General features: G+C 54.8%; 50 non-coding genes across 50 annotated transcripts; all 50 read right to left on the minus strand.

Annotated features, from left to right (window-relative positions):
- Positions 1 to 118: 118 nt before the first annotated feature.
- On the minus strand, positions 119 to 190 carry Trnah-gug (transfer RNA histidin (anticodon GUG)). Its single transcript has one exon. It is a non-coding gene; the product is annotated as a tRNA-His (tRNA).
- A 382-nt stretch (positions 191 to 572) lies between these two features.
- On the minus strand, positions 573 to 644 carry Trnae-cuc (transfer RNA glutamic acid (anticodon CUC)). Its single transcript has one exon. It is a non-coding gene; the product is annotated as a tRNA-Glu (tRNA).
- A 274-nt stretch (positions 645 to 918) lies between these two features.
- Positions 919 to 1,000, minus strand: Trnal-cag (transfer RNA leucine (anticodon CAG)). Its single transcript has one exon. It is a non-coding gene; the product is annotated as a tRNA-Leu (tRNA).
- A 78-nt stretch (positions 1,001 to 1,078) lies between these two features.
- Positions 1,079 to 1,160, minus strand: Trnal-aag (transfer RNA leucine (anticodon AAG)). The gene has a single exon. It is a non-coding gene; the product is annotated as a tRNA-Leu (tRNA).
- Positions 1,161 to 1,447: 287 nt separating this feature from the next.
- Trnah-gug (transfer RNA histidin (anticodon GUG)) lies at positions 1,448 to 1,519 on the minus strand. Its single transcript has one exon. It is a non-coding gene; the product is annotated as a tRNA-His (tRNA).
- A 382-nt stretch (positions 1,520 to 1,901) lies between these two features.
- Positions 1,902 to 1,973, minus strand: Trnae-cuc (transfer RNA glutamic acid (anticodon CUC)). Its single transcript has one exon. It is a non-coding gene; the product is annotated as a tRNA-Glu (tRNA).
- Positions 1,974 to 2,247: 274 nt separating this feature from the next.
- Trnal-cag (transfer RNA leucine (anticodon CAG)) lies at positions 2,248 to 2,329 on the minus strand. The gene has a single exon. It is a non-coding gene; the product is annotated as a tRNA-Leu (tRNA).
- A 78-nt stretch (positions 2,330 to 2,407) lies between these two features.
- On the minus strand, positions 2,408 to 2,489 carry Trnal-aag (transfer RNA leucine (anticodon AAG)). The gene has a single exon. It is a non-coding gene; the product is annotated as a tRNA-Leu (tRNA).
- A 287-nt stretch (positions 2,490 to 2,776) lies between these two features.
- Positions 2,777 to 2,848, minus strand: Trnah-gug (transfer RNA histidin (anticodon GUG)). Its single transcript has one exon. It is a non-coding gene; the product is annotated as a tRNA-His (tRNA).
- A 382-nt stretch (positions 2,849 to 3,230) lies between these two features.
- Trnae-cuc (transfer RNA glutamic acid (anticodon CUC)) lies at positions 3,231 to 3,302 on the minus strand. Its single transcript has one exon. It is a non-coding gene; the product is annotated as a tRNA-Glu (tRNA).
- Positions 3,303 to 3,576: 274 nt separating this feature from the next.
- On the minus strand, positions 3,577 to 3,658 carry Trnal-cag (transfer RNA leucine (anticodon CAG)). Its single transcript has one exon. It is a non-coding gene; the product is annotated as a tRNA-Leu (tRNA).
- Positions 3,659 to 3,736: 78 nt separating this feature from the next.
- On the minus strand, positions 3,737 to 3,818 carry Trnal-aag (transfer RNA leucine (anticodon AAG)). The gene has a single exon. It is a non-coding gene; the product is annotated as a tRNA-Leu (tRNA).
- Positions 3,819 to 4,105: 287 nt separating this feature from the next.
- On the minus strand, positions 4,106 to 4,177 carry Trnah-gug (transfer RNA histidin (anticodon GUG)). The gene has a single exon. It is a non-coding gene; the product is annotated as a tRNA-His (tRNA).
- Positions 4,178 to 4,559: 382 nt separating this feature from the next.
- Positions 4,560 to 4,631, minus strand: Trnae-cuc (transfer RNA glutamic acid (anticodon CUC)). The gene has a single exon. It is a non-coding gene; the product is annotated as a tRNA-Glu (tRNA).
- Positions 4,632 to 4,905: 274 nt separating this feature from the next.
- On the minus strand, positions 4,906 to 4,987 carry Trnal-cag (transfer RNA leucine (anticodon CAG)). The gene has a single exon. It is a non-coding gene; the product is annotated as a tRNA-Leu (tRNA).
- Positions 4,988 to 5,065: 78 nt separating this feature from the next.
- Trnal-aag (transfer RNA leucine (anticodon AAG)) lies at positions 5,066 to 5,147 on the minus strand. Its single transcript has one exon. It is a non-coding gene; the product is annotated as a tRNA-Leu (tRNA).
- A 287-nt stretch (positions 5,148 to 5,434) lies between these two features.
- Positions 5,435 to 5,506, minus strand: Trnah-gug (transfer RNA histidin (anticodon GUG)). Its single transcript has one exon. It is a non-coding gene; the product is annotated as a tRNA-His (tRNA).
- A 382-nt stretch (positions 5,507 to 5,888) lies between these two features.
- Positions 5,889 to 5,960, minus strand: Trnae-cuc (transfer RNA glutamic acid (anticodon CUC)). The gene has a single exon. It is a non-coding gene; the product is annotated as a tRNA-Glu (tRNA).
- A 274-nt stretch (positions 5,961 to 6,234) lies between these two features.
- Positions 6,235 to 6,316, minus strand: Trnal-cag (transfer RNA leucine (anticodon CAG)). The gene has a single exon. It is a non-coding gene; the product is annotated as a tRNA-Leu (tRNA).
- Positions 6,317 to 6,394: 78 nt separating this feature from the next.
- On the minus strand, positions 6,395 to 6,476 carry Trnal-aag (transfer RNA leucine (anticodon AAG)). The gene has a single exon. It is a non-coding gene; the product is annotated as a tRNA-Leu (tRNA).
- Positions 6,477 to 6,763: 287 nt separating this feature from the next.
- Positions 6,764 to 6,835, minus strand: Trnah-gug (transfer RNA histidin (anticodon GUG)). Its single transcript has one exon. It is a non-coding gene; the product is annotated as a tRNA-His (tRNA).
- Positions 6,836 to 7,217: 382 nt separating this feature from the next.
- Positions 7,218 to 7,289, minus strand: Trnae-cuc (transfer RNA glutamic acid (anticodon CUC)). The gene has a single exon. It is a non-coding gene; the product is annotated as a tRNA-Glu (tRNA).
- A 274-nt stretch (positions 7,290 to 7,563) lies between these two features.
- Positions 7,564 to 7,645, minus strand: Trnal-cag (transfer RNA leucine (anticodon CAG)). Its single transcript has one exon. It is a non-coding gene; the product is annotated as a tRNA-Leu (tRNA).
- Positions 7,646 to 7,723: 78 nt separating this feature from the next.
- On the minus strand, positions 7,724 to 7,805 carry Trnal-aag (transfer RNA leucine (anticodon AAG)). The gene has a single exon. It is a non-coding gene; the product is annotated as a tRNA-Leu (tRNA).
- A 287-nt stretch (positions 7,806 to 8,092) lies between these two features.
- On the minus strand, positions 8,093 to 8,164 carry Trnah-gug (transfer RNA histidin (anticodon GUG)). The gene has a single exon. It is a non-coding gene; the product is annotated as a tRNA-His (tRNA).
- A 382-nt stretch (positions 8,165 to 8,546) lies between these two features.
- Trnae-cuc (transfer RNA glutamic acid (anticodon CUC)) lies at positions 8,547 to 8,618 on the minus strand. The gene has a single exon. It is a non-coding gene; the product is annotated as a tRNA-Glu (tRNA).
- A 274-nt stretch (positions 8,619 to 8,892) lies between these two features.
- Positions 8,893 to 8,974, minus strand: Trnal-cag (transfer RNA leucine (anticodon CAG)). Its single transcript has one exon. It is a non-coding gene; the product is annotated as a tRNA-Leu (tRNA).
- A 78-nt stretch (positions 8,975 to 9,052) lies between these two features.
- Trnal-aag (transfer RNA leucine (anticodon AAG)) lies at positions 9,053 to 9,134 on the minus strand. Its single transcript has one exon. It is a non-coding gene; the product is annotated as a tRNA-Leu (tRNA).
- Positions 9,135 to 9,421: 287 nt separating this feature from the next.
- On the minus strand, positions 9,422 to 9,493 carry Trnah-gug (transfer RNA histidin (anticodon GUG)). The gene has a single exon. It is a non-coding gene; the product is annotated as a tRNA-His (tRNA).
- A 382-nt stretch (positions 9,494 to 9,875) lies between these two features.
- Positions 9,876 to 9,947, minus strand: Trnae-cuc (transfer RNA glutamic acid (anticodon CUC)). Its single transcript has one exon. It is a non-coding gene; the product is annotated as a tRNA-Glu (tRNA).
- Positions 9,948 to 10,221: 274 nt separating this feature from the next.
- Trnal-cag (transfer RNA leucine (anticodon CAG)) lies at positions 10,222 to 10,303 on the minus strand. The gene has a single exon. It is a non-coding gene; the product is annotated as a tRNA-Leu (tRNA).
- Positions 10,304 to 10,381: 78 nt separating this feature from the next.
- On the minus strand, positions 10,382 to 10,463 carry Trnal-aag (transfer RNA leucine (anticodon AAG)). The gene has a single exon. It is a non-coding gene; the product is annotated as a tRNA-Leu (tRNA).
- A 287-nt stretch (positions 10,464 to 10,750) lies between these two features.
- On the minus strand, positions 10,751 to 10,822 carry Trnah-gug (transfer RNA histidin (anticodon GUG)). The gene has a single exon. It is a non-coding gene; the product is annotated as a tRNA-His (tRNA).
- A 382-nt stretch (positions 10,823 to 11,204) lies between these two features.
- Trnae-cuc (transfer RNA glutamic acid (anticodon CUC)) lies at positions 11,205 to 11,276 on the minus strand. The gene has a single exon. It is a non-coding gene; the product is annotated as a tRNA-Glu (tRNA).
- A 274-nt stretch (positions 11,277 to 11,550) lies between these two features.
- Trnal-cag (transfer RNA leucine (anticodon CAG)) lies at positions 11,551 to 11,632 on the minus strand. Its single transcript has one exon. It is a non-coding gene; the product is annotated as a tRNA-Leu (tRNA).
- Positions 11,633 to 11,710: 78 nt separating this feature from the next.
- On the minus strand, positions 11,711 to 11,792 carry Trnal-aag (transfer RNA leucine (anticodon AAG)). The gene has a single exon. It is a non-coding gene; the product is annotated as a tRNA-Leu (tRNA).
- A 287-nt stretch (positions 11,793 to 12,079) lies between these two features.
- On the minus strand, positions 12,080 to 12,151 carry Trnah-gug (transfer RNA histidin (anticodon GUG)). The gene has a single exon. It is a non-coding gene; the product is annotated as a tRNA-His (tRNA).
- A 382-nt stretch (positions 12,152 to 12,533) lies between these two features.
- On the minus strand, positions 12,534 to 12,605 carry Trnae-cuc (transfer RNA glutamic acid (anticodon CUC)). Its single transcript has one exon. It is a non-coding gene; the product is annotated as a tRNA-Glu (tRNA).
- A 274-nt stretch (positions 12,606 to 12,879) lies between these two features.
- On the minus strand, positions 12,880 to 12,961 carry Trnal-cag (transfer RNA leucine (anticodon CAG)). Its single transcript has one exon. It is a non-coding gene; the product is annotated as a tRNA-Leu (tRNA).
- A 78-nt stretch (positions 12,962 to 13,039) lies between these two features.
- Positions 13,040 to 13,121, minus strand: Trnal-aag (transfer RNA leucine (anticodon AAG)). Its single transcript has one exon. It is a non-coding gene; the product is annotated as a tRNA-Leu (tRNA).
- A 287-nt stretch (positions 13,122 to 13,408) lies between these two features.
- Trnah-gug (transfer RNA histidin (anticodon GUG)) lies at positions 13,409 to 13,480 on the minus strand. The gene has a single exon. It is a non-coding gene; the product is annotated as a tRNA-His (tRNA).
- A 382-nt stretch (positions 13,481 to 13,862) lies between these two features.
- Trnae-cuc (transfer RNA glutamic acid (anticodon CUC)) lies at positions 13,863 to 13,934 on the minus strand. Its single transcript has one exon. It is a non-coding gene; the product is annotated as a tRNA-Glu (tRNA).
- Positions 13,935 to 14,208: 274 nt separating this feature from the next.
- On the minus strand, positions 14,209 to 14,290 carry Trnal-cag (transfer RNA leucine (anticodon CAG)). Its single transcript has one exon. It is a non-coding gene; the product is annotated as a tRNA-Leu (tRNA).
- A 78-nt stretch (positions 14,291 to 14,368) lies between these two features.
- Trnal-aag (transfer RNA leucine (anticodon AAG)) lies at positions 14,369 to 14,450 on the minus strand. The gene has a single exon. It is a non-coding gene; the product is annotated as a tRNA-Leu (tRNA).
- Positions 14,451 to 14,737: 287 nt separating this feature from the next.
- Trnah-gug (transfer RNA histidin (anticodon GUG)) lies at positions 14,738 to 14,809 on the minus strand. The gene has a single exon. It is a non-coding gene; the product is annotated as a tRNA-His (tRNA).
- Positions 14,810 to 15,191: 382 nt separating this feature from the next.
- Trnae-cuc (transfer RNA glutamic acid (anticodon CUC)) lies at positions 15,192 to 15,263 on the minus strand. The gene has a single exon. It is a non-coding gene; the product is annotated as a tRNA-Glu (tRNA).
- A 274-nt stretch (positions 15,264 to 15,537) lies between these two features.
- Trnal-cag (transfer RNA leucine (anticodon CAG)) lies at positions 15,538 to 15,619 on the minus strand. The gene has a single exon. It is a non-coding gene; the product is annotated as a tRNA-Leu (tRNA).
- A 78-nt stretch (positions 15,620 to 15,697) lies between these two features.
- Trnal-aag (transfer RNA leucine (anticodon AAG)) lies at positions 15,698 to 15,779 on the minus strand. Its single transcript has one exon. It is a non-coding gene; the product is annotated as a tRNA-Leu (tRNA).
- Positions 15,780 to 16,066: 287 nt separating this feature from the next.
- Positions 16,067 to 16,138, minus strand: Trnah-gug (transfer RNA histidin (anticodon GUG)). Its single transcript has one exon. It is a non-coding gene; the product is annotated as a tRNA-His (tRNA).
- Positions 16,139 to 16,490: 352 nt separating this feature from the next.
- Positions 16,491 to 16,562, minus strand: Trnae-cuc (transfer RNA glutamic acid (anticodon CUC)). Its single transcript has one exon. It is a non-coding gene; the product is annotated as a tRNA-Glu (tRNA).
- Positions 16,563 to 16,616: the final 54 nt, after the last annotated feature.

Consider the following 16,616-nt stretch of genomic DNA (forward strand, 5'->3'; position numbering starts at 1 on the left):
AATTGGTAGTGCCACCTGCAGCCTGCGGAACATGAGTGAAAAATCAAGAGGGCGCCGTGATTTCAAACACTGAGTCACAATCGTCACTGCAGCGACAGCAAGGCAAAAGTTTAAAAATTGCCGTGACCAGGATTCGAACCTGGGTTATTGCGGCCACAACGCAATGTCCTAACCACTAGACGATCACGGCCACGGAAGCACCGCCGACAGCAGTTCTCGCGACTGCAAGTGGCGATGAACAGCAAAGCTCGGCCCACACACCACTGCGTCTCCCCACAGCTGTGTCAGACGCGGTCTCCATTATATGTATACTGGCAAACGAACGTGTCTGCGCTGTTAGGACACCAAGCAGTGTGGTTAGCTGCATTCAACCCCCGTGGCAATGTCTTGCAGTCCTCCAAGTCTGTTGACCACAGGTATGTGCCTCGATAAGAGGTGGACAGATGTCGCATCGCTCTCGCCGTCACTTGTCACGCCGAATCGTACTTAACGTAGTTTTCTGCAAGCGTCAGCGGAGCGTCAGTCGAGCTAAGTCGGGCCAAGTCGCATAAGAGGAGCAACAAAATGCGCATTTCCGGTACCGGGAATCGAACCCGGGCCTCCTGGGTGAGAGCCAGGTATCCTAGCCACTAGACCACACCGGACAACGGCACAAGGGCTCCTCCAGCGAACACAGCAAGCTATACGCACGCTACTTAACGACAACTGTAAAAATAGACGCTCCCACTTTGTACAACGGCATGCTCGGGACACATTTCGTGGAGACAAACGCCAGCCATCATGACACCAAACTGCCCCTGTGAATCATGTCGTTGCACCGCGCACTGTGCTGCGACAATTTAAGAAAGAGACGCTCACGGTTTGCTGCGCTGTTTCGTCGCGGGTAGTCAGTGCTCCGGCTTTCGAGACAGAAAACATTGGCAGCGGTGGGATTCGAACCCACGCCTCCGAGGAGACTGGTGCCTGAAACCAGCGCCTTAGACCGCTCGGCCACGCTACCGACGCCGCACGGCGGTCAGAGGAGCTGCGTTCTACCCCACGAGAAAACACCGCAATGGCACAAAAAGCGAGAACAAATTGGCAGCGGTGGGATTCGAACCCACGCCTCCGAAGAGACTGGTGCCTTAAACCAGCGCCTTAGACCGCTCGGCCACGCTACCTTTGCCAGTGTTCTTCGCTTTTGTAGAAACAGTCCACGACACAGCTTCCTGTTCTGCTGCGACTGGCTGCTCATCCATTGCACCTCAAACAAATGCCTTCTTCGAATAGAGATTCACTACACAGGCAGCTGCCCGCGCTCTGGTGCGGCGGCATTACGTGTTGATAATGAATTGGTAGTGCCACCTGCAGCCTGCGGAACATGAGTGAAAAATCAAGAGGGCGCCGTGATTTCAAACACTGAGTCACAATCGTCACTGCAGCGACAGCAAGGCAAAAGTTTAAAAATTGCCGTGACCAGGATTCGAACCTGGGTTATTGCGGCCACAACGCAATGTCCTAACCACTAGACGATCACGGCCACGGAAGCACCGCCGACAGCAGTTCTCGCGACTGCAAGTGGCGATGAACAGCAAAGCTCGGCCCACACACCACTGCGTCTCCCCACAGCTGTGTCAGACGCGGTCTCCATTATATGTATACTGGCAAACGAACGTGTCTGCGCTGTTAGGACACCAAGCAGTGTGGTTAGCTGCATTCAACCCCCGTGGCAATGTCTTGCAGTCCTCCAAGTCTGTTGACCACAGGTATGTGCCTCGATAAGAGGTGGACAGATGTCGCATCGCTCTCGCCGTCACTTGTCACGCCGAATCGTACTTAACGTAGTTTTCTGCAAGCGTCAGCGGAGCGTCAGTCGAGCTAAGTCGGGCCAAGTCGCATAAGAGGAGCAACAAAATGCGCATTTCCGGTACCGGGAATCGAACCCGGGCCTCCTGGGTGAGAGCCAGGTATCCTAGCCACTAGACCACACCGGACAACGGCACAAGGGCTCCTCCAGCGAACACAGCAAGCTATACGCACGCTACTTAACGACAACTGTAAAAATAGACGCTCCCACTTTGTACAACGGCATGCTCGGGACACATTTCGTGGAGACAAACGCCAGCCATCATGACACCAAACTGCCCCTGTGAATCATGTCGTTGCACCGCGCACTGTGCTGCGACAATTTAAGAAAGAGACGCTCACGGTTTGCTGCGCTGTTTCGTCGCGGGTAGTCAGTGCTCCGGCTTTCGAGACAGAAAACATTGGCAGCGGTGGGATTCGAACCCACGCCTCCGAGGAGACTGGTGCCTGAAACCAGCGCCTTAGACCGCTCGGCCACGCTACCGACGCCGCACGGCGGTCAGAGGAGCTGCGTTCTACCCCACGAGAAAACACCGCAATGGCACAAAAAGCGAGAACAAATTGGCAGCGGTGGGATTCGAACCCACGCCTCCGAAGAGACTGGTGCCTTAAACCAGCGCCTTAGACCGCTCGGCCACGCTACCTTTGCCAGTGTTCTTCGCTTTTGTAGAAACAGTCCACGACACAGCTTCCTGTTCTGCTGCGACTGGCTGCTCATCCATTGCACCTCAAACAAATGCCTTCTTCGAATAGAGATTCACTACACAGGCAGCTGCCCGCGCTCTGGTGCGGCGGCATTACGTGTTGATAATGAATTGGTAGTGCCACCTGCAGCCTGCGGAACATGAGTGAAAAATCAAGAGGGCGCCGTGATTTCAAACACTGAGTCACAATCGTCACTGCAGCGACAGCAAGGCAAAAGTTTAAAAATTGCCGTGACCAGGATTCGAACCTGGGTTATTGCGGCCACAACGCAATGTCCTAACCACTAGACGATCACGGCCACGGAAGCACCGCCGACAGCAGTTCTCGCGACTGCAAGTGGCGATGAACAGCAAAGCTCGGCCCACACACCACTGCGTCTCCCCACAGCTGTGTCAGACGCGGTCTCCATTATATGTATACTGGCAAACGAACGTGTCTGCGCTGTTAGGACACCAAGCAGTGTGGTTAGCTGCATTCAACCCCCGTGGCAATGTCTTGCAGTCCTCCAAGTCTGTTGACCACAGGTATGTGCCTCGATAAGAGGTGGACAGATGTCGCATCGCTCTCGCCGTCACTTGTCACGCCGAATCGTACTTAACGTAGTTTTCTGCAAGCGTCAGCGGAGCGTCAGTCGAGCTAAGTCGGGCCAAGTCGCATAAGAGGAGCAACAAAATGCGCATTTCCGGTACCGGGAATCGAACCCGGGCCTCCTGGGTGAGAGCCAGGTATCCTAGCCACTAGACCACACCGGACAACGGCACAAGGGCTCCTCCAGCGAACACAGCAAGCTATACGCACGCTACTTAACGACAACTGTAAAAATAGACGCTCCCACTTTGTACAACGGCATGCTCGGGACACATTTCGTGGAGACAAACGCCAGCCATCATGACACCAAACTGCCCCTGTGAATCATGTCGTTGCACCGCGCACTGTGCTGCGACAATTTAAGAAAGAGACGCTCACGGTTTGCTGCGCTGTTTCGTCGCGGGTAGTCAGTGCTCCGGCTTTCGAGACAGAAAACATTGGCAGCGGTGGGATTCGAACCCACGCCTCCGAGGAGACTGGTGCCTGAAACCAGCGCCTTAGACCGCTCGGCCACGCTACCGACGCCGCACGGCGGTCAGAGGAGCTGCGTTCTACCCCACGAGAAAACACCGCAATGGCACAAAAAACGAGAACAAATTGGCAGCGGTGGGATTCGAACCCACGCCTCCGAAGAGACTGGTGCCTTAAACCAGCGCCTTAGACCGCTCGGCCACGCTACCTTTGCCAGTGTTCTTCGCTTTTGTAGAAACAGTCCACGACACAGCTTCCTGTTCTGCTGCGACTGGCTGCTCATCCATTGCACCTCAAACAAATGCCTTCTTCGAATAGAGATTCACTACACAGGCAGCTGCCCGCGCTCTGGTGCGGCGGCATTACGTGTTGATAATGAATTGGTAGTGCCACCTGCAGCCTGCGGAACATGAGTGAAAAATCAAGAGGGCGCCGTGATTTCAAACACTGAGTCACAATCGTCACTGCAGCGACAGCAAGGCAAAAGTTTAAAAATTGCCGTGACCAGGATTCGAACCTGGGTTATTGCGGCCACAACGCAATGTCCTAACCACTAGACGATCACGGCCACGGAAGCACCGCCGACAGCAGTTCTCGCGACTGCAAGTGGCGATGAACAGCAAAGCTCGGCCCACACACCACTGCGTCTCCCCACAGCTGTGTCAGACGCGGTCTCCATTATATGTATACTGGCAAACGAACGTGTCTGCGCTGTTAGGACACCAAGCAGTGTGGTTAGCTGCATTCAACCCCCGTGGCAATGTCTTGCAGTCCTCCAAGTCTGTTGACCACAGGTATGTGCCTCGATAAGAGGTGGACAGATGTCGCATCGCTCTCGCCGTCACTTGTCACGCCGAATCGTACTTAACGTAGTTTTCTGCAAGCGTCAGCGGAGCGTCAGTCGAGCTAAGTCGGGCCAAGTCGCATAAGAGGAGCAACAAAATGCGCATTTCCGGTACCGGGAATCGAACCCGGGCCTCCTGGGTGAGAGCCAGGTATCCTAGCCACTAGACCACACCGGACAACGGCACAAGGGCTCCTCCAGCGAACACAGCAAGCTATACGCACGCTACTTAACGACAACTGTAAAAATAGACGCTCCCACTTTGTACAACGGCATGCTCGGGACACATTTCGTGGAGACAAACGCCAGCCATCATGACACCAAACTGCCCCTGTGAATCATGTCGTTGCACCGCGCACTGTGCTGCGACAATTTAAGAAAGAGACGCTCACGGTTTGCTGCGCTGTTTCGTCGCGGGTAGTCAGTGCTCCGGCTTTCGAGACAGAAAACATTGGCAGCGGTGGGATTCGAACCCACGCCTCCGAGGAGACTGGTGCCTGAAACCAGCGCCTTAGACCGCTCGGCCACGCTACCGACGCCGCACGGCGGTCAGAGGAGCTGCGTTCTACCCCACGAGAAAACACCGCAATGGCACAAAAAACGAGAACAAATTGGCAGCGGTGGGATTCGAACCCACGCCTCCGAAGAGACTGGTGCCTTAAACCAGCGCCTTAGACCGCTCGGCCACGCTACCTTTGCCAGTGTTCTTCGCTTTTGTAGAAACAGTCCACGACACAGCTTCCTGTTCTGCTGCGACTGGCTGCTCATCCATTGCACCTCAAACAAATGCCTTCTTCGAATAGAGATTCACTACACAGGCAGCTGCCCGCGCTCTGGTGCGGCGGCATTACGTGTTGATAATGAATTGGTAGTGCCACCTGCAGCCTGCGGAACATGAGTGAAAAATCAAGAGGGCGCCGTGATTTCAAACACTGAGTCACAATCGTCACTGCAGCGACAGCAAGGCAAAAGTTTAAAAATTGCCGTGACCAGGATTCGAACCTGGGTTATTGCGGCCACAACGCAATGTCCTAACCACTAGACGATCACGGCCACGGAAGCACCGCCGACAGCAGTTCTCGCGACTGCAAGTGGCGATGAACAGCAAAGCTCGGCCCACACACCACTGCGTCTCCCCACAGCTGTGTCAGACGCGGTCTCCATTATATGTATACTGGCAAACGAACGTGTCTGCGCTGTTAGGACACCAAGCAGTGTGGTTAGCTGCATTCAACCCCCGTGGCAATGTCTTGCAGTCCTCCAAGTCTGTTGACCACAGGTATGTGCCTCGATAAGAGGTGGACAGATGTCGCATCGCTCTCGCCGTCACTTGTCACGCCGAATCGTACTTAACGTAGTTTTCTGCAAGCGTCAGCGGAGCGTCAGTCGAGCTAAGTCGGGCCAAGTCGCATAAGAGGAGCAACAAAATGCTCATTTCCGGTACCGGGAATCGAACCCGGGCCTCCTGGGTGAGAGCCAGGTATCCTAGCCACTAGACCACACCGGACAACGGCACAAGGGCTCCTCCAGCGAACACAGCAAGCTATACGCACGCTACTTAACGACAACTGTAAAAATAGACGCTCCCACTTTGTACAACGGCATGCTCGGGACACATTTCGTGGAGACAAACGCCAGCCATCATGACACCAAACTGCCCCTGTGAATCATGTCGTTGCACCGCGCACTGTGCTGCGACAATTTAAGAAAGAGACGCTCACGGTTTGCTGCGCTGTTTCGTCGCGGGTAGTCAGTGCTCCGGCTTTCGAGACAGAAAACATTGGCAGCGGTGGGATTCGAACCCACGCCTCCGAGGAGACTGGTGCCTGAAACCAGCGCCTTAGACCGCTCGGCCACGCTACCGACGCCGCACGGCGGTCAGAGGAGCTGCGTTCTACCCCACGAGAAAACACCGCAATGGCACAAAAAACGAGAACAAATTGGCAGCGGTGGGATTCGAACCCACGCCTCCGAAGAGACTGGTGCCTTAAACCAGCGCCTTAGACCGCTCGGCCACGCTACCTTTGCCAGTGTTCTTCGCTTTTGTAGAAACAGTCCACGACACAGCTTCCTGTTCTGCTGCGACTGGCTGCTCATCCATTGCACCTCAAACAAATGCCTTCTTCGAATAGAGATTCACTACACAGGCAGCTGCCCGCGCTCTGGTGCGGCGGCATTACGTGTTGATAATGAATTGGTAGTGCCACCTGCAGCCTGCGGAACATGAGTGAAAAATCAAGAGGGCGCCGTGATTTCAAACACTGAGTCACAATCGTCACTGCAGCGACAGCAAGGCAAAAGTTTAAAAATTGCCGTGACCAGGATTCGAACCTGGGTTATTGCGGCCACAACGCAATGTCCTAACCACTAGACGATCACGGCCACGGAAGCACCGCCGACAGCAGTTCTCGCGACTGCAAGTGGCGATGAACAGCAAAGCTCGGCCCACACACCACTGCGTCTCCCCACAGCTGTGTCAGACGCGGTCTCCATTATATGTATACTGGCAAACGAACGTGTCTGCGCTGTTAGGACACCAAGCAGTGTGGTTAGCTGCATTCAACCCCCGTGGCAATGTCTTGCAGTCCTCCAAGTCTGTTGACCACAGGTATGTGCCTCGATAAGAGGTGGACAGATGTCGCATCGCTCTCGCCGTCACTTGTCACGCCGAATCGTACTTAACGTAGTTTTCTGCAAGCGTCAGCGGAGCGTCAGTCGAGCTAAGTCGGGCCAAGTCGCATAAGAGGAGCAACAAAATGCGCATTTCCGGTACCGGGAATCGAACCCGGGCCTCCTGGGTGAGAGCCAGGTATCCTAGCCACTAGACCACACCGGACAACGGCACAAGGGCTCCTCCAGCGAACACAGCAAGCTATACGCACGCTACTTAACGACAACTGTAAAAATAGACGCTCCCACTTTGTACAACGGCATGCTCGGGACACATTTCGTGGAGACAAACGCCAGCCATCATGACACCAAACTGCCCCTGTGAATCATGTCGTTGCACCGCGCACTGTGCTGCGACAATTTAAGAAAGAGACGCTCACGGTTTGCTGCGCTGTTTCGTCGCGGGTAGTCAGTGCTCCGGCTTTCGAGACAGAAAACATTGGCAGCGGTGGGATTCGAACCCACGCCTCCGAGGAGACTGGTGCCTGAAACCAGCGCCTTAGACCGCTCGGCCACGCTACCGACGCCGCACGGCGGTCAGAGGAGCTGCGTTCTACCCCACGAGAAAACACCGCAATGGCACAAAAAGCGAGAACAAATTGGCAGCGGTGGGATTCGAACCCACGCCTCCGAAGAGACTGGTGCCTTAAACCAGCGCCTTAGACCGCTCGGCCACGCTACCTTTGCCAGTGTTCTTCGCTTTTGTAGAAACAGTCCACGACACAGCTTCCTGTTCTGCTGCGACTGGCTGCTCATCCATTGCACCTCAAACAAATGCCTTCTTCGAATAGAGATTCACTACACAGGCAGCTGCCCGCGCTCTGGTGCGGCGGCATTACGTGTTGATAATGAATTGGTAGTGCCACCTGCAGCCTGCGGAACATGAGTGAAAAATCAAGAGGGCGCCGTGATTTCAAACACTGAGTCACAATCGTCACTGCAGCGACAGCAAGGCAAAAGTTTAAAAATTGCCGTGACCAGGATTCGAACCTGGGTTATTGCGGCCACAACGCAATGTCCTAACCACTAGACGATCACGGCCACGGAAGCACCGCCGACAGCAGTTCTCGCGACTGCAAGTGGCGATGAACAGCAAAGCTCGGCCCACACACCACTGCGTCTCCCCACAGCTGTGTCAGACGCGGTCTCCATTATATGTATACTGGCAAACGAACGTGTCTGCGCTGTTAGGACACCAAGCAGTGTGGTTAGCTGCATTCAACCCCCGTGGCAATGTCTTGCAGTCCTCCAAGTCTGTTGACCACAGGTATGTGCCTCGATAAGAGGTGGACAGATGTCGCATCGCTCTCGCCGTCACTTGTCACGCCGAATCGTACTTAACGTAGTTTTCTGCAAGCGTCAGCGGAGCGTCAGTCGAGCTAAGTCGGGCCAAGTCGCATAAGAGGAGCAACAAAATGCGCATTTCCGGTACCGGGAATCGAACCCGGGCCTCCTGGGTGAGAGCCAGGTATCCTAGCCACTAGACCACACCGGACAACGGCACAAGGGCTCCTCCAGCGAACACAGCAAGCTATACGCACGCTACTTAACGACAACTGTAAAAATAGACGCTCCCACTTTGTACAACGGCATGCTCGGGACACATTTCGTGGAGACAAACGCCAGCCATCATGACACCAAACTGCCCCTGTGAATCATGTCGTTGCACCGCGCACTGTGCTGCGACAATTTAAGAAAGAGACGCTCACGGTTTGCTGCGCTGTTTCGTCGCGGGTAGTCAGTGCTCCGGCTTTCGAGACAGAAAACATTGGCAGCGGTGGGATTCGAACCCACGCCTCCGAGGAGACTGGTGCCTGAAACCAGCGCCTTAGACCGCTCGGCCACGCTACCGACGCCGCACGGCGGTCAGAGGAGCTGCGTTCTACCCCACGAGAAAACACCGCAATGGCACAAAAAACGAGAACAAATTGGCAGCGGTGGGATTCGAACCCACGCCTCCGAAGAGACTGGTGCCTTAAACCAGCGCCTTAGACCGCTCGGCCACGCTACCTTTGCCAGTGTTCTTCGCTTTTGTAGAAACAGTCCACGACACAGCTTCCTGTTCTGCTGCGACTGGCTGCTCATCCATTGCACCTCAAACAAATGCCTTCTTCGAATAGAGATTCACTACACAGGCAGCTGCCCGCGCTCTGGTGCGGCGGCATTACGTGTTGATAATGAATTGGTAGTGCCACCTGCAGCCTGCGGAACATGAGTGAAAAATCAAGAGGGCGCCGTGATTTCAAACACTGAGTCACAATCGTCACTGCAGCGACAGCAAGGCAAAAGTTTAAAAATTGCCGTGACCAGGATTCGAACCTGGGTTATTGCGGCCACAACGCAATGTCCTAACCACTAGACGATCACGGCCACGGAAGCACCGCCGACAGCAGTTCTCGCGACTGCAAGTGGCGATGAACAGCAAAGCTCGGCCCACACACCACTGCGTCTCCCCACAGCTGTGTCAGACGCGGTCTCCATTATATGTATACTGGCAAACGAACGTGTCTGCGCTGTTAGGACACCAAGCAGTGTGGTTAGCTGCATTCAACCCCCGTGGCAATGTCTTGCAGTCCTCCAAGTCTGTTGACCACAGGTATGTGCCTCGATAAGAGGTGGACAGATGTCGCATCGCTCTCGCCGTCACTTGTCACGCCGAATCGTACTTAACGTAGTTTTCTGCAAGCGTCAGCGGAGCGTCAGTCGAGCTAAGTCGGGCCAAGTCGCATAAGAGGAGCAACAAAATGCGCATTTCCGGTACCGGGAATCGAACCCGGGCCTCCTGGGTGAGAGCCAGGTATCCTAGCCACTAGACCACACCGGACAACGGCACAAGGGCTCCTCCAGCGAACACAGCAAGCTATACGCACGCTACTTAACGACAACTGTAAAAATAGACGCTCCCACTTTGTACAACGGCATGCTCGGGACACATTTCGTGGAGACAAACGCCAGCCATCATGACACCAAACTGCCCCTGTGAATCATGTCGTTGCACCGCGCACTGTGCTGCGACAATTTAAGAAAGAGACGCTCACGGTTTGCTGCGCTGTTTCGTCGCGGGTAGTCAGTGCTCCGGCTTTCGAGACAGAAAACATTGGCAGCGGTGGGATTCGAACCCACGCCTCCGAGGAGACTGGTGCCTGAAACCAGCGCCTTAGACCGCTCGGCCACGCTACCGACGCCGCACGGCGGTCAGAGGAGCTGCGTTCTACCCCACGAGAAAACACCGCAATGGCACAAAAAGCGAGAACAAATTGGCAGCGGTGGGATTCGAACCCACGCCTCCGAAGAGACTGGTGCCTTAAACCAGCGCCTTAGACCGCTCGGCCACGCTACCTTTGCCAGTGTTCTTCGCTTTTGTAGAAACAGTCCACGACACAGCTTCCTGTTCTGCTGCGACTGGCTGCTCATCCATTGCACCTCAAACAAATGCCTTCTTCGAATAGAGATTCACTACACAGGCAGCTGCCCGCGCTCTGGTGCGGCGGCATTACGTGTTGATAATGAATTGGTAGTGCCACCTGCAGCCTGCGGAACATGAGTGAAAAATCAAGAGGGCGCCGTGATTTCAAACACTGAGTCACAATCGTCACTGCAGCGACAGCAAGGCAAAAGTTTAAAAATTGCCGTGACCAGGATTCGAACCTGGGTTATTGCGGCCACAACGCAATGTCCTAACCACTAGACGATCACGGCCACGGAAGCACCGCCGACAGCAGTTCTCGCGACTGCAAGTGGCGATGAACAGCAAAGCTCGGCCCACACACCACTGCGTCTCCCCACAGCTGTGTCAGACGCGGTCTCCATTATATGTATACTGGCAAACGAACGTGTCTGCGCTGTTAGGACACCAAGCAGTGTGGTTAGCTGCATTCAACCCCCGTGGCAATGTCTTGCAGTCCTCCAAGTCTGTTGACCACAGGTATGTGCCTCGATAAGAGGTGGACAGATGTCGCATCGCTCTCGCCGTCACTTGTCACGCCGAATCGTACTTAACGTAGTTTTCTGCAAGCGTCAGCGGAGCGTCAGTCGAGCTAAGTCGGGCCAAGTCGCATAAGAGGAGCAACAAAATGCGCATTTCCGGTACCGGGAATCGAACCCGGGCCTCCTGGGTGAGAGCCAGGTATCCTAGCCACTAGACCACACCGGACAACGGCACAAGGGCTCCTCCAGCGAACACAGCAAGCTATACGCACGCTACTTAACGACAACTGTAAAAATAGACGCTCCCACTTTGTACAACGGCATGCTCGGGACACATTTCGTGGAGACAAACGCCAGCCATCATGACACCAAACTGCCCCTGTGAATCATGTCGTTGCACCGCGCACTGTGCTGCGACAATTTAAGAAAGAGACGCTCACGGTTTGCTGCGCTGTTTCGTCGCGGGTAGTCAGTGCTCCGGCTTTCGAGACAGAAAACATTGGCAGCGGTGGGATTCGAACCCACGCCTCCGAGGAGACTGGTGCCTGAAACCAGCGCCTTAGACCGCTCGGCCACGCTACCGACGCCGCACGGCGGTCAGAGGAGCTGCGTTCTACCCCACGAGAAAACACCGCAATGGCACAAAAAACGAGAACAAATTGGCAGCGGTGGGATTCGAACCCACGCCTCCGAAGAGACTGGTGCCTTAAACCAGCGCCTTAGACCGCTCGGCCACGCTACCTTTGCCAGTGTTCTTCGCTTTTGTAGAAACAGTCCACGACACAGCTTCCTGTTCTGCTGCGACTGGCTGCTCATCCATTGCACCTCAAACAAATGCCTTCTTCGAATAGAGATTCACTACACAGGCAGCTGCCCGCGCTCTGGTGCGGCGGCATTACGTGTTGATAATGAATTGGTAGTGCCACCTGCAGCCTGCGGAACATGAGTGAAAAATCAAGAGGGCGCCGTGATTTCAAACACTGAGTCACAATCGTCACTGCAGCGACAGCAAGGCAAAAGTTTAAAAATTGCCGTGACCAGGATTCGAACCTGGGTTATTGCGGCCACAACGCAATGTCCTAACCACTAGACGATCACGGCCACGGAAGCACCGCCGACAGCAGTTCTCGCGACTGCAAGTGGCGATGAACAGCAAAGCTCGGCCCACACACCACTGCGTCTCCCCACAGCTGTGTCAGACGCGGTCTCCATTATATGTATACTGGCAAACGAACGTGTCTGCGCTGTTAGGACACCAAGCAGTGTGGTTAGCTGCATTCAACCCCCGTGGCAATGTCTTGCAGTCCTCCAAGTCTGTTGACCACAGGTATGTGCCTCGATAAGAGGTGGACAGATGTCGCATCGCTCTCGCCGTCACTTGTCACGCCGAATCGTACTTAACGTAGTTTTCTGCAAGCGTCAGCGGAGCGTCAGTCGAGCTAAGTCGGGCCAAGTCGCATAAGAGGAGCAACAAAATGCGCATTTCCGGTACCGGGAATCGAACCCGGGCCTCCTGGGTGAGAGCCAGGTATCCTAGCCACTAGACCACACCGGACAACGGCACAAGGGCTCCTCCAGCGAACACAGCAAGCTATACGCACGCTACTTAACGACAACTGTAAAAATAGACGCTCCCACTTTGTACAACGGCATGCTCGGGACACATTTCGTGGAGACAAACGCCAGCCATCATGACACCAAACTGCCCCTGTGAATCATGTCGTTGCACCGCGCACTGTGCTGCGACAATTTAAGAAAGAGACGCTCACGGTTTGCTGCGCTGTTTCGTCGCGGGTAGTCAGTGCTCCGGCTTTCGAGACAGAAAACATTGGCAGCGGTGGGATTCGAACCCACGCCTCCGAGGAGACTGGTGCCTGAAACCAGCGCCTTAGACCGCTCGGCCACGCTACCGACGCCGCACGGCGGTCAGAGGAGCTGCGTTCTACCCCACGAGAAAACACCGCAATGGCACAAAAAGCGAGAACAAATTGGCAGCGGTGGGATTCGAACCCACGCCTCCGAAGAGACTGGTGCCTTAAACCAGCGCCTTAGACCGCTCGGCCACGCTACCTTTGCCAGTGTTCTTCGCTTTTGTAGAAACAGTCCACGACACAGCTTCCTGTTCTGCTGCGACTGGCTGCTCATCCATTGCACCTCAAACAAATGCCTTCTTCGAATAGAGATTCACTACACAGGCAGCTGCCCGCGCTCTGGTGCGGCGGCATTACGTGTTGATAATGAATTGGTAGTGCCACCTGCAGCCTGCGGAACATGAGTGAAAAATCAAGAGGGCGCCGTGATTTCAAACACTGAGTCACAATCGTCACTGCAGCGACAGCAAGGCAAAAGTTTAAAAATTGCCGTGACCAGGATTCGAACCTGGGTTATTGCGGCCACAACGCAATGTCCTAACCACTAGACGATCACGGCCACGGAAGCACCGCCGACAGCAGTTCTCGCGACTGCAAGTGGCGATGAACAGCAAAGCTCGGCCCACACACCACTGCGTCTCCCCACAGCTGTGTCAGACGCGGTCTCCATTATATGTATACTGGCAAACGAACGTGTCTGCGCTGTTAGGACACCAAGCAGTGTGGTTAGCTGCATTCAACCCCCGTGGCAATGTCTTGCAGTCCTCCAAGTCTGTTGACCACAGGTATGTGCCTCGATAAGAGGTGGACAGATGTCGCATCGCTCTCGCCGTCACTTGTCACGCCGAATCGTACTTAACGTAGTTTTCTGCAAGCGTCAGCGGAGCGTCAGTCGAGCTAAGTCGGGCCAAGTCGCATAAGAGGAGCAACAAAATGCTCATTTCCGGTACCGGGAATCGAACCCGGGCCTCCTGGGTGAGAGCCAGGTATCCTAGCCACTAGACCACACCGGACAACGGCACAAGGGCTCCTCCAGCGAACACAGCAAGCTATACGCACGCTACTTAACGACAACTGTAAAAATAGACGCTCCCACTTTGTACAACGGCATGCTCGGGACACATTTCGTGGAGACAAACGCCAGCCATCATGACACCAAACTGCCCCTGTGAATCATGTCGTTGCACCGCGCACTGTGCTGCGACAATTTAAGAAAGAGACGCTCACGGTTTGCTGCGCTGTTTCGTCGCGGGTAGTCAGTGCTCCGGCTTTCGAGACAGAAAACATTGGCAGCGGTGGGATTCGAACCCACGCCTCCGAGGAGACTGGTGCCTGAAACCAGCGCCTTAGACCGCTCGGCCACGCTACCGACGCCGCACGGCGGTCAGAGGAGCTGCGTTCTACCCCACGAGAAAACACCGCAATGGCACAAAAAACGAGAACAAATTGGCAGCGGTGGGATTCGAACCCACGCCTCCGAAGAGACTGGTGCCTTAAACCAGCGCCTTAGACCGCTCGGCCACGCTACCTTTGCCAGTGTTCTTCGCTTTTGTAGAAACAGTCCACGACACAGCTTCCTGTTCTGCTGCGACTGGCTGCTCATCCATTGCACCTCAAACAAATGCCTTCTTCGAATAGAGATTCACTACACAGGCAGCTGCCCGCGCTCTGGTGCGGCGGCATTACGTGTTGATAATGAATTGGTAGTGCCACCTGCAGCCTGCGGAACATGAGTGAAAAATCAAGAGGGCGCCGTGATTTCAAACACTGAGTCACAATCGTCACTGCAGCGACAGCAAGGCAAAAGTTTAAAAATTGCCGTGACCAGGATTCGAACCTGGGTTATTGCGGCCACAACGCAATGTCCTAACCACTAGACGATCACGGCCACGGAAGCACCGCCGACAGCAGTTCTCGCGACTGCAAGTGGCGATGAACAGCAAAGCTCGGCCCACACACCACTGCGTCTCCCCACAGCTGTGTCAGACGCGGTCTCCATTATATGTATACTGGCAAACGAACGTGTCTGCGCTGTTAGGACACCAAGCAGTGTGGTTAGCTGCATTCAACCCCCGTGGCAATGTCTTGCAGTCCTCCAAGTCTGTTGACCACAGGTATGTGCCTCGATAAGAGGTGGACAGATGTCGCATCGCTCTCGCCGTCACTTGTCACGCCGAATCGTACTTAACGTAGTTTTCTGCAAGCGTCAGCGGAGCGTCAGTCGAGCTAAGTCGGGCCAAGTCGCATAAGAGGAGCAACAAAATGCTCATTTCCGGTACCGGGAATCGAACCCGGGCCTCCTGGGTGAGAGCCAGGTATCCTAGCCACTAGACCACACCGGACAACGGCACAAGGGCTCCTCCAGCGAACACAGCAAGCTATACGCACGCTACTTAACGACAACTGTAAAAATAGACGCTCCCACTTTGTACAACGGCATGCTCGGGACACATTTCGTGGAGACAAACGCCAGCCATCATGACACCAAACTGCCCCTGTGAATCATGTCGTTGCACCGCGCACTGTGCTGCGACAATTTAAGAAAGAGACGCTCACGGTTTGCTGCGCTGTTTCGTCGCGGGTAGTCAGTGCTCCGGCTTTCGAGACAGAAAACATTGGCAGCGGTGGGATTCGAACCCACGCCTCCGAGGAGACTGGTGCCTGAAACCAGCGCCTTAGACCGCTCGGCCACGCTACCGACGCCGCACGGCGGTCAGAGGAGCTGCGTTCTACCCCACGAGAAAACACCGCAATGGCACAAAAAACGAGAACAAATTGGCAGCGGTGGGATTCGAACCCACGCCTCCGAAGAGACTGGTGCCTTAAACCAGCGCCTTAGACCGCTCGGCCACGCTACCTTTGCCAGTGTTCTTCGCTTTTGTAGAAACAGTCCACGACACAGCTTCCTGTTCTGCTGCGACTGGCTGCTCATCCATTGCACCTCAAACAAATGCCTTCTTCGAATAGAGATTCACTACACAGGCAGCTGCCCGCGCTCTGGTGCGGCGGCATTACGTGTTGATAATGAATTGGTAGTGCCACCTGCAGCCTGCGGAACATGAGTGAAAAATCAAGAGGGCGCCGTGATTTCAAACACTGAGTCACAATCGTCACTGCAGCGACAGCAAGGCAAAAGTTTAAAAATTGCCGTGACCAGGATTCGAACCTGGGTTATTGCGGCCACAACGCAATGTCCTAACCACTAGACGATCACGGCCACGGAAGCACCGCCGACAGCAGTTCTCGCGACTGCAAGTGGCGATGAACAGCAAAGCTCGGCCCACACACCACTGCGTCTCCCCACAGCTGTGTCAGACGCGGTCTCCATTATATGTATACTGGCAAACGAACGTGTCTGCGCTGTTAGGACACCAAGCAGTGTGGTTAGCTGCATTCAACTCTGTTGACCACAGGTATGTGCGTCGATAAGAGGTGGACAGATGTCGCATCGCTCTCGCCGTCACTTGTCACGCCGAATCGTACTTAACGTAGTTTTCTGCAAGCGTCAGCGGAGCGTCAGTCGAGCTAAGTCGGGCCAAGTCGCATAAGAGGAGCAACAAAATGCGCATTTCCGGTACCGGGAATCGAACCCGGGCCTCCTGGGTGAGAGCCAGGTATCCTAGCCACTAGACCACACCGGACAACGGCACAAGGGCTCCTCCAGCGAACACAGCAAGCTGTACGCACGCTACTTA

Source organism: Schistocerca cancellata, unplaced genomic scaffold (genome assembly GCF_023864275.1).
Source record: "Schistocerca cancellata isolate TAMUIC-IGC-003103 unplaced genomic scaffold, iqSchCanc2.1 HiC_scaffold_451, whole genome shotgun sequence".
NCBI lineage: Eukaryota > Metazoa > Arthropoda > Insecta > Orthoptera > Acrididae > Schistocerca > Schistocerca cancellata.